Source organism: Salmo salar, chromosome ssa18 (genome assembly GCF_905237065.1).
Source record: "Salmo salar chromosome ssa18, Ssal_v3.1, whole genome shotgun sequence".
Lineage (NCBI taxonomy): Eukaryota > Metazoa > Chordata > Actinopteri > Salmoniformes > Salmonidae > Salmo > Salmo salar.
This window is the reverse complement of record NC_059459.1, coordinates 68,432,169-68,444,284: the sequence shown is the minus strand read 5'-3', so window position 1 is coordinate 68,444,284 and position 12,116 is coordinate 68,432,169. Positions and strand designations below refer to the sequence as shown.

At 42.9% G+C, this 12,116-nt stretch overlaps 1 long non-coding RNA gene across 1 annotated transcript; it reads left to right on the top strand.

The window, feature by feature from the left end:
- The first annotated feature begins 8,526 nt into the window (after positions 1–8,526).
- On the top strand, positions 8,527–11,113 carry LOC106600452 (uncharacterized). Its single transcript, XR_006760285.1, has 3 exons — positions 8,527–9,293; positions 9,893–10,004; positions 10,682–11,113. It is a non-coding gene; the product is annotated as an uncharacterized lncRNA (long non-coding RNA).
- The last annotated feature ends 1,003 nt before the right edge of the window (positions 11,114–12,116 follow it).

Sequence of the window (12,116 nt, the reverse complement as noted above, 5' to 3'; positions counted from 1 at the left end):
TCATATGTGACTGTATCTGTTAAACCATGTGAAGGGATGGCGTGATTAATGGGGAACCAATTACTTGTCTCCACAATGTCTGTGCGCAAGTCACTCCCTCCTTTGGCATTGGGGGAGGTGTATGGCAGTGTCTGGAACCATTGTATGTCCTCTCTGATGTTGCACTTATCCTGGGATAGTGTATGACCTAGAGGCTCACTCTCCTCAGTGAGCTTGTCCAGGAGTGGGGTCAAGAAGGGGTTTTACTTGAGATGGGAGTATCTAGAGTTGACAATTGAGTTATGCCATTGGATGAGTGGTGTTTTTGGGCTATTAAGTACCAAGAACGAGATGAGAACCAACTGAACCATAATTTATAGCGAATGCTATCTGGCTACGGGATACTCCTTTCTCATTATAATGTCTTCCTTTGTGAACTGTTACTAATATCTGGTTTGTTATGTCGACTAAGGGGTGGATTTTGCTATAAAAGATCTCAGTAGCTGTTGTGTTCTCACTCTCAACGGTTCATTAGAAATAGGGAATAGTTTAAAGTCATTGCTATTGCAAAGCTCTTACTATTAAAGATGTAGTTTAAGTATAACTCTGACTGGTGCGTGAAGTTTGTTTCTCCTCATTTGGTAATACAGAAATGAACTACCACATGTCTCAGAGTAGAAGTGTTCCTCTCGGATCAGTTTTGCAGTTTACAACAAGAATACGATTATAGACACATCCTAGCTCAGCAATTACTCTGAAATTTGTGGCTGAAGTCCCAGGTCCCCCTCTGTCCATGTTCTGATGTTCATTTGGATCTTAACATGCCTTTTGGGGGCTCTGACTGAGATTCTGTTGGGGTACAAAAATATTTCCCCCCCCCCACCTGACGGTGGAGCGAAATTGACAATTATAATACATGTCAGGTAATTACTCATTTTGCCATGGAGCAGTATTGCAGGGAATTTCCTGCAGTTCTACACATTTTGCCAATACTTATGTTTGTTAACCATATCTGAGTGAGTGACTTAACAAAATTGGTATTGGGGCATTATTACTAGATGTTAAGACAACTGGCTAGACTAACTTACCAATCTAAATGTTTGTAGCTGACGTGACTCAGACTTACACAACTTGTTCTGATATTTATTATATACATTTTCAAGATTGTGTTTTCTATTGTTAGGTATTACTGCATTGTGGGAGCTACAAACCTTTTGTTAGGTATTACTGTGTATGTGACAAACTTTTATTTGATAACCAACTGCTGATTCATAACCAAATCTCACTTTCACCTTGTGTATTTTACTATTCTAATACAATAAGTTAATAAATTAATCCTAATAATGGTATGTGGCCCCCTAGCTACTGCTTATGTCCCTTATACCTGCAGCCCACTGGTTATGAATGATAGCGTAATTCCATTCTCCCTGGAAGTAATCATTGCTTAGACATGATTTGGCAAGTCATGTATTTAAAAATTATCGCTGATTACAGGGGGGATATGGTTGAATTGTTTCAAATAATATAATTCACTTTAAATCCATTTCCTATACCTTCAATGTCAAACTCTGCATGCAGATTTTTATTGAAAAATATGTAATTTATGTAGAATGTAACAGGTCTCCATTTCATTCTGAATGTACCCCAGTCTGGCTTGGTAATCTCTGAGGCACTAGGGGATATTTTTCCATATAACATTCCATATAGTTAGTTAACTGTCTTAAACTTGTCCTAAGTGGTATAAGTATTGAGATTACAATGTCATTTCCCTTGTCAGAATGCCAAAGAGAAAGAGGGCTCCAACTTCTGATGACATTGCCTCAGTTGTTAAAAGGCTAGGCCTCTCACCAGAGGAAGTTACAGCAGCGAGCTACCATCAGGAAAGTGGATTATTTTCTGTGATAGTCATTGAACTGGGAAGGTCTAACACCCTCAGCTATCGCCGTCAACTCTACGACGTGTGGAGTAAGGGAAGGATGGCCAATGCACAACCTCACTCCGTCTCCCAGATTGCCCCATCACCACCCCAGGTCCCCCAATCAATACCCCAGCAAGTGTACACCACGCGGCAGCTGCCTTTAACACCAGCACAAGCAGCTGAAACGGTTGATCCCGCTAAAGTATCCCACCTTCCACCACTCCACCCCAAGCCTGGAGAGATTTTTCTGTAGTTCCTCGTCATGTGAGGACTGGAAGGCGGACCAAAAAAGATGGATTCAGAAGGGATCCCACAGCCTTCCTCGCCGTTCACCAATACTAAGGGTGCGGTACTATGCAGGAGAAGAAGCACCAGGGTTCCAAAAAAGGAGTGTGAGTTGCTTCACCAGCCTGATACTCCTGTGCTAATTCACTACTTTGGTGAGGAGGCACACTCCAATGTCCCCCACCCCCACGGCAACAGCCAACAGCAGCAAGCAAGGGATTTCATCCGCTCGGCTACATCAATTATGGATTAAATGTCCCGGCGAAAGAGTGAAACACCTAGCAAAGTATACTCAGACATGACCAATAACCCACCACCACCCCCAAATGCATCATTCATGCCAGTTTACCAACCTCGGAACTTGGCACAAGTGAAAAACACAATTCATCGAGGAAGGGACGTCACTGTTTTGGACCGGGACGAGTTGGTGGCAACACATATGATGGGTGACATTCTCCCCGGATTTGTCACCCATATGGAGACTCGACCCGCAACCCTTCTGGTAGTGGCAGCACCAGAAGTGGTTGAAGAGGCCAAAGCAGTTATTAAAAGCAAACACCAAGGGGCACACATTTTTCACTATGACACCACATTTGACCTCGGCAATTTTTATGTTTCACCCCTTGTTTTTCGTCATGTTGCATTTCAAGAGGCACCTGTCCTTCCCCTTGCATTCCTTATTTCACACCACCCGGCACATGGAAAACCACAAACAGTTCTTTCGCACCATCCTTTCATTCCTTCCTCAACTATCAACAGCAATCTTCTGCACAGACCGTGAGGCTGCTATTGAGGGAGCAATCCAGTCTGTGCTGCCGCAAGCCAGGATTGTCAATTGCTGGAACCACATCTCCAACAATGTGAAGCACAAGATGGGGTCAGAGGGTGCCGAAGCTGTGGCCGATTACCAGCAGGCCATCAAAGAGCTCTTGGCCACGAAATCAAGGAGTGACTACAAATGCACACTGGAGAGTGTGCGCCTTCACTGGAGCCCTGATTTCATGGCTTATTTCCATCAGTCGCTCTCTGATGCCATGGACAAGAGCGCACAATATGTGCTCAACAGCTTGGGCATCCAGTCAGATGGAATTACGAACAACTGCTCAGAGAGCTTCAATGCTGTCCTCAAGGCATTGGTTGGATGGAAGAAGGTCAGAGTAGATAAATTGGTTTATCTACTCTACCAACTCCAAACCAATGCCTTGAGGGAAGTGCTGCGGGGCTACTGTAACCTAGGGAATTTCCACCTGACCCCTGAGTGCCATGAGCAATTTTCAGGCGAATGGCCACCACCAGTTTCCCCTACCACATGTCAGAGGAAGACATGGTGTCTTTTGCTGAAGGCATCCAGTCCTGTGTGGCACAAGAGGTTGTCATGGCAGACACTGGAGCGGAGGCCTTAGCCAGGATGATTGTGGCAAAAGGACGAATCCTCCTGGTGCCAAGCACCAATTCGTTCCTCTACCAGGGCTTCTCAGACAAGCAGCATGTCGTTACTCTGTTGCCAACGGAGACGTGCTTCTGACAGTGCCCAGAGGTGTGTCCACCGACTGGCACCTGTACTGGCCATTGGAGGAAGTGTGGACAGTCCTATGCCAATCAAGCTGAGGACAAGGCATCTGGCCGCAAAACGCTCTGGCCATAAGTGTGCCACCAAGGAGCATGTCCACACGGGCGCCAAACACCTGGAAGAACAATTGGCCGTTCATCAACAGGTCGGTCTTCTGTGTTGCTATTTAGTTACATTTCTTATTTGGGTATGTTAAAATGGTAACCTATTTACTAAGCCATGTGGTCCTCGTGGGTTTTATGTATATCCGTTAACACAAAATGCAGATCTGTCCCAAACTGAACTGTCACCATTTATTCAATAGGGTGACCTGTCTCTGTCTGACAAACACCCCAGCAGGGATGAAGAATTGGAGAATAGAGTAAGTGGAATGTGACTGTTTTGGTTACATTCTGCACGTTGATCACATCTGTACAGTCAGGCAGTTTTTTTGATGGCCAAATTCTGTTTGTATAGATGAAGCAACTGTGGGCAATGTCGTCAGATGGAGTGGACAGGGCAACCGCAAGATTGTTGTTGGAGGGATCTGTTGCCATCCTGCACCTCTATGACTTCCTTACGTTGAAGCCCAATGAGTGGCTTAGCGGGGAGGTATGTTATGGTTGAATTGTATGAAATTTCCATGCGTGCAGTTGGTATAAAGCACAATTAGAGTTGTTGACTGTATTGCCTGGCCATCATGTGAACTTTGACCAACCGTATGCCATTCTGCTTTAGGTAATTGACTTCTACCTCCAACTGAAGAGGATTAACCTTCAAGTGGAGGGGGATGTTTTTATTGTGGATCACTTTGTGGCAGGGACTATCCTGCATGGGGATAAGGTGGCGATGTGCAAGAACACCTTGTCAAAGGTAAAGGCATGTCCGCAGAGTTGCTTTTGTGTCATGTTTCTAAATAAGAGGCTAGAGGGGTCAATGTAGGGAGAGCTGTCACCTTCCTGACAAAAGATTGCCTGCCACACCGTATAAGTTTATCTTCACTCCCATTCCTGTAGACCAATCTGGAGCAGCACAGTTGCTTGATTGGAGTTTGCAATGTGGGAAACTACCACTGGATACTCTTGGTAAGCTCCACAAGAATGAGCATTTTAGTGAGAGATTAGACAGTACTATTGTTGATATGTTATGTTTGAGGCCATTTTGATATACTGACTTGGAATTACCGCTTGTGTTTAGTATGTCAATCGCAGGACCCACTCTGCCATTGTGCTGGACCCTACAGGTTCCCCTAACGCGGAGAGCCATATGAGCGAGAACCTGGTGAAGCACATCAGGTATGGTCAATCCAGTGGTGTAAAAATAAAGTACTTTTTTGGGGTATATTTTTTTTACCACTTTTACTTTACTACATTCCTAAAGATATGTAGTTTTTACTCCATACATTTTTCCTGACACCGAAAGTACTCGTTACATTTTGAATGCTTAGCAGGCGAGAAAAATGGTCCCGTTCAGGCACTTATCAAAAACATCCCTGGTCATCCGTAATGCCTCTGATCTGGCGGACTCACTACACACATGCTTTGTTTGTAAATTATGTCTGAGTGTTGGAGTGTGCTTTTTGCTCTGTAAAGAAAAAATCATGCCTTCCAGTTGGCTTACATAAGGAAATCAAAATGATTTGTTCTTGAACTTTTACATTTGTTTTTAACTATATTTTACCTATTCAATTTGCCTTTGGTACTGAAGTATATTTAAAACCAAACATTTTAGACTTTTACTCAAGTAGTATTTTACTGGGTGACTTTCACTTTTACTTCAGTGATTTTCTATGAAGGCATCTTTACTATATGACAATTGGATACTGTGGTGGAAATTTTAAATGCTATCAAATTGTCACAAAAAATGTCGTACTCCTCACAGAAAATGTCGTATGGGAGAGAATAGGACCAAGGCGCAGCAGGTTTGTGGATACTCATGCTTTTAATGGTAAAACGAAAGGGCATCCACAGGAAAAAACTAAATAATAGCCAGTAGACACGAAGAGTTTTGCAGGCTCACAAACGCAGTGCAAAAACAACTACCCACAAAACCAAGTGACAAACGTACTCCTACATATATGACTCCCAATCAGGAACAACGATCCCCAGCTGTTCCTGATCAGGAGTCACAAGACCAACACAGAACATTCACACACAAGACTGCCACGTCCTGACCCCAAAACTACTACAACAGCTCCATCTGCTGGTCAGGACGTGACACAAATGAGGAGAGACACACATCACACAAGTCTGTACCGTTCCAAAGTTTTGCCTCACTTAAAAATGTCCTTGTTATTTAAAATTAAATAATTGTCCATTTAAAATAACAGCAAATTGATCAGAAATACATTGTTAATGTTGTAAATTACTTTTTGTTGCTGGAAACAGCAGATTTTTTAAAATGGAATATAGGCGTACAGAGGCCCTTTATCAGCACCCATCACTCCTGTGTTCCAATGGCACGTTGTGTTAGCTAATCCAACTTTATCATTTTAAAAGGCTAATTGATCATTAGAAAACCCTTTTGGTATTATGTTAGCACAGCTGAAAGCTGTTCTCCTGATTTAAAGAAGCAATAAAACTGTCCTCCTTTAGACTAGTTGAGTATCTGGAGCATCAGCCTTTGTGGGTTTGATTACAGGTACAAAGAGATGCCTCACAAGTCCTCAGCTTGCAGCTTCATGAAATAGTACCCGCAAAACACCAGTCTCAGTGTCAACAGTGAAGAGACGACTCCGGGATGCTGGCCTTCTAGGCAGATTGCCTCTATCCAGTGTCTGTGTTCTTTTGCCATATTAATCTTTTATTTTTAATGGCATTTCTGAGATATGGCTGTTTTCTTTCCAACTCTGCCTAGAAGGCCAGCATCCTGGAGTCGCCTCAGTTGAGGACTTGTGAGGTGTCTTTCTCAAACTAGACACTAATGTACTTGTCCTCTTGCTAAGTTGTGTAACGGGGCCTCTCACTCCTCTTTCTAATCTGGTTAGAGCCAGTTTGCGCTGTTCTGTGAAGGGAGTAGTACACATTGTAAGAGATCTTCAGTTTTTAGGCAATTTCTCGCATTGAATAGCTTTCATTTCTCAGAACAAGAAAAGACTGACGAGTTTCAGAAGAAAGTACTTTGTTTCTTGCCATTTTGAGCCTGTAATCAAACCAACAAATGCTGACACTCCAGATACTCAACTACTGTAAAGAAGGGCAGTTTTATTGCTTCTTTAATCAGGACAACAGTTTTCAGATGTGCTAACATAATTCCAAAATGGTTTTCTAATAATCAATTAGCCTTGTAAAATTATATACTTGGATTAGATGACACAACGTACCATTGGAACACAGGAGTGATGGTTGCTGATAATGGCACTATTTACGCCTACGGAGATATTCCATAATAAATCAGCTGTTTCCAGAAACAAAAGTAATTTATAACATTAACAATGTCTACACTGTGTTTCTGATCAAATTGATGTTATTTTAATGGAGAAAAAAAATTCCTTTCAAAAACAAGCACTTTTCTAAGTCACCCCAAACTTTTGAACGGTAGTGTAAATCTTTATTCGAATAACTTCTTCACAAGGGAGCTTGTCGCCATACCCACAAGGTGGATATAGTGAGAACCCACTGAGTGGAGTTGGTGTATAACCCAGAAGCAATCTCAGCATAGGTCAGGATAGGTGCAACCTCAGATGACGTACAATGGTTCCAAACACTAACCCCACACATCCTGTGCCAGACCTTAGGCCCCAAATACCAGTAACTTGTTTCGTTCTGTAGTAAGAACTTAGGATATTTGTTATTTTGTTTTCTCTCCCCTAGTTCAAGGTGAAAACTCTCCCCCTAGGAGGAGGTGACTGACTCACACACTGTGGAGACAAGTGATTGGTTCCCCATTACTTAGGCCATCCCTTTACATGGTTTGCAATGATTTTATTTATTTAATTCACCTTTATTTAACCAGGTAGGCTAGTTGAGAACAAGTTCTCATTTGCAACTGCGACCTGGCCAAGATAAAGCAAAGCAGTTCGACACACACAACAACAGTTACACATGGAATAAACAAACATACAGTAGAAAAAGTCTATATACAGCATGTGCAAATGAAGTAGGATAAGGGAGGTGGTAAGGCAACAAATAGGCCATGCTGGCGAAGTAATTACAATATAGCAATTAAACACTGGAATGGTAGATGTGCAGAAGATGAATGTGTATCATAAGGTGAATGCACCAATTTGTAAGTCGCTCTGGATAAGAACGTCTGCTAAATGACTTAAATGTAATGCAAGTACAGATACTGGGGTGCAAAGGAGCAAGATAAATAAATAAATACAGTATGGGGATGAGGTAGTTGGATGGGCTATTTACAGATGGGCTATGTGCAGTAATCTGTGAGCTGCTCTGACAGCCGGTGCATAAAGCTAGTGAGGGAGATATGAGTCTCCAGATTCCGTTTTTTTAGCAGTGCATTCCAGTCATTCGCAGCAGAGAACTGGAAGGAAAGGCGGCCAAAGGAATAATTGGCTTTGGGAGTGACCAGTGAGATATACCTACTGGAGCGCGTGCTACGAGTGGGTGCTGCTATGGTGACCAGTGAGCTGAGATAAGGCGGACCTTTACCTAGCAGAGACTTGTAGATGGCCTGGAGCCAGTGGGTTTGGCGACGAGTATAAAGCAGTGGTGAGTAGTATATGGGGCTTTGGTGATAAAACGGATGGCACTGTGATAGACTGCATCCAGTTTGCTGAGTAGAGTGTTGGAGGCTATTTTATAGATGACATCGCCGAAGTGGGATCTGTAGGATGGTCAGTTTTACAAAGGTATGTTTGGCAGCATGATTGAAGGATGCAATAAAGACACAGTTCACATATGGAAGCAATGTTTCCTTACCTCCTTTGCCATATTCCTTGCTGATATTCTGCATAGCAACGGGGACATGTGAAAGACAAGCCTGACTTCTCCCCTCTCTGGGCCCCAGGTGACTGAGGTCCATATGTTGGAGGCAGTGCAGCTGCCAACACCAGAGTCGGAAAGGAGATATTCTAATGACGAGTTCAACAGTTCAATTATATAAGCATGTTCTGCAGATAAGACATCTTAATTATCTATGTTACTTAGCCAGTTCTGATTTCTCCACCCCACTACTTTTCCACCACTGAGTACATCTATTGTATGGTCAGCCAAAAATATTGTTTGACCATTTCTCCAATATCCGGCATACAAGTTAAATTGACCTGTCAATGTTCAGACTACTTTTACATTTATGGTCCGGTTGCATATTGACTTAATTAGCCTATGTTCATTTTATGAATGTTGTATGCTATGAAGAGAATTATTAAGCATTATTGATTTGTGTTCAGGCATGCTGTTTTTGATCATGAGCAGCCATTCATGTGTTGTGCAGGTGTATAAGTTGTTGGAAGTATAACAATGAGGAGAGAATGTCATGGCCTATGTACAAACAATTAATGTTTTCCTCCCCAAACAGATACTGGTTTGAGGAACGAACCCGCAGAACTGGGACAGAATCTGTTTTCAGCAATGTTCCCTGGCAGGCGACGATGTGCTGCTGGTGAGTTCATATGCTAATTAGTTCCCAGGATAAATCAGGAGGCAAATTTGTTATTTTAGAAATCTGTGCGTAACCCTTAAGGGTAGGCCACCCAAAAGTGGGTAAAAAGCAAATGCACCCAATGTTCACATTAAGAGATCTTTGAGGGTTTAGCCAAAGTCATTCCATTGAAAGGATTAGATTAGCATAACAAATCAGTATACATTTGACACCTGTCATGTGCACACCTAAGAAAATGGTCTGAAACAGGAAGGGACCCATGTGTATGTGTTCAAGAGGAAACCATTTTTTTATATTGCTAACTGATGTGCTATGGTGTCCACTAATGAATATGACCCAGGTCAATAAGGAACTTGGTTGCTATGTGAAATGTTGGTATCAGTGGAGCTTCAACATCACCAGTGTGCTGCCTTGTTTTCATGATTACAGCCAAGCGACAAAGGTTTTCCAAAGTGTAAGATTTTCACAATGAATCAGATGATTATTGTTAGGATGACAAGGCAGTTGGAGGCCTGCTTTCACACAATCTTATATTTCCCAATTGCCCTATAGATGGTAGATATATTTATCCCATTGTATGTCCTTTATGTACTACCTAGATGGCCAGAGAGTTAATGCAGAGAGAGAAGGCACTAAGTGACCCAACTGTCCCAATGCATGTTAACATCGGTGGTGCCAGAATGGAGGTGGCCAAAGAGATCCTGGACAAAGGTAAGATTGTCTATCACTTTTTTTAATAATCTGACAATGTAAAGCTGAAGACTTGTAGCCTAGTCTACATCATACACTGCTTCTTGTGTCATTACCGTGTGATGGGAAATAAGGTGATACAGCCCAGCAGCCAAGGCCAAGTCACTGCTGCCTTATCTCATTTACTGTTGCTACATTGTCCTGGACCCACTTTAATAGACTATTAATAATGTTCGATAGCACTATTGTTTTACCTGACATGTTTGAGCTTGGCAACATTTTGTTGTAGTTTTAGCCTACATGGATGTCAAAGTAGCTGACCGACTACGTTATAATTCCTCAGTATGCTATAACCTAACATAACCTCCCCATGTTTGATTGTAGAGAGGTTGCCATTTACTTTTAATTATTAATTTGGTTGTTGGTAAACATAGAAACACCCCACTGCTGGCATTTGTTGGCAGAAACAAGTCACTGCCAACAAATGCCAATTAATTTCTTCACCAAACTGTCAAGTTCCCCTCTTTGCCACATTCATGGCTAAATCATCTTTTGAATGGATTGTCGGTCAATGATTTCATCTAGAATCGAATGGCAGTGGCTAGTTAAACAAACCAAATCGTGGATTGCTGCGCTATCCTTTCAGCTGTGACATCATATAATGGAATCAATGGCCTAATTGACATGTACTTTCACAGATGGAGTGCTCCACATGCTCCAGTTGGTACCACACCTCCTGTGCTGGGGTATCCATCAGCATTTACCATCAACACATGGATAATCCTGCCTTACAATGGATATGCCCACCCTGCCACAATTGAAGACCTGCACACCAAGGCTACTATTGGGTTGATACTGTGTCAAATCGATATAATGTCCAGAGTTGTAAACGATTTACAACTACAGTAGATGGTATATTTTAGGGCTGTCCCCAACGGGAAAAAAATCTTGGTTGACTTAGTCTTCCTGTTCTTTCCACCAATCGATTGGTCTAAATGTTTAAATGTATTTTTCCATATAGTGTTTGATTTCATTTTGCTGTTGCGTTAGGCTTGACGCTCATGGAATCAGTAAGCTATTAAACACTCATACAGCCAATAGAAGCAGGGACAATGTTATTTCTGTAGATTTATCAAGCCAAGGCGATTTATAATTTAGTTAGGTCGCGCAGTTGCCATACCAGGGCAGTGATGCAACCTGTCAGGATGCTCTCGACAGTACAGCTGTAAATCCCTTTGAGGATCTGAGGATCCATTCCAAATCTTTTCTGTCTCCTGAGTGGGAATATGTTTTGTCGCACCCTCTTCACAACTGTCTTGGTGTGCTTGGACCATGTTCGTTTGTTGGCGATGTGGACACCAAGGAACTTGAAGCTCTCAACCTGCTCCACTACAGCCCCATCGATGAGAATGGGGGCATGTTCGGTCATCCTTTTCCTGTAGACAACAATCACCTCCTTTGTGTTGATCACGTTGAGGGAGAGGTTGTTGTCTTCGCCCCACACGGTCAGGTCTCTGACCTCCTCCCTATAGGCTGTCTCATCGTTGCCGGTGATCAGGCCTACCACTGTTGTCATCAGCAAACATAATGGTGTTGGAGTCGTGCCTGGCTGTGCAGAATTGAGTGAACAGAGTACAGGAGGGGACTGAGCACACACCCTTGAGGGGCCCCCGTGTTGAGGATAAGCGTGCCGGATGTGTTAACTATCCTTACCAGCTGGGGGCGGCCCGTCAGGAAGAATCCAGTTCCAGAGGGAGGTGTTCAGTACCAGGGTCCTTTGCTTAGTGATCAGCTTTGTTGGCACTATGGTGTTGAACGCTGAGTTGTAGTCAATGAACAGCATTCTCACAGAGGGGATCCTTTTGTCCAGGTGAGAGGGTAGTGTGGAGCGCAATAGAGATTGCATCATCTGTGGATCTGTTGGGCCAGTATGCCAATTGGAGTGGGTCTAGGGTTTCCGACATGATTGCTTGATGTCAGCCACTACCAGCCTTTCAAAGGACTTCATGGCTACCAATGTGAGTGCTACGGGGTGCTAATCATTTAGGCAGGTTACCTTTGCTTTCTTGGGTACAGGGACTATGGTGGTCTGTTTGAAAGATGTAGGTATTACTGACTCGGTCAGGGAGAGGT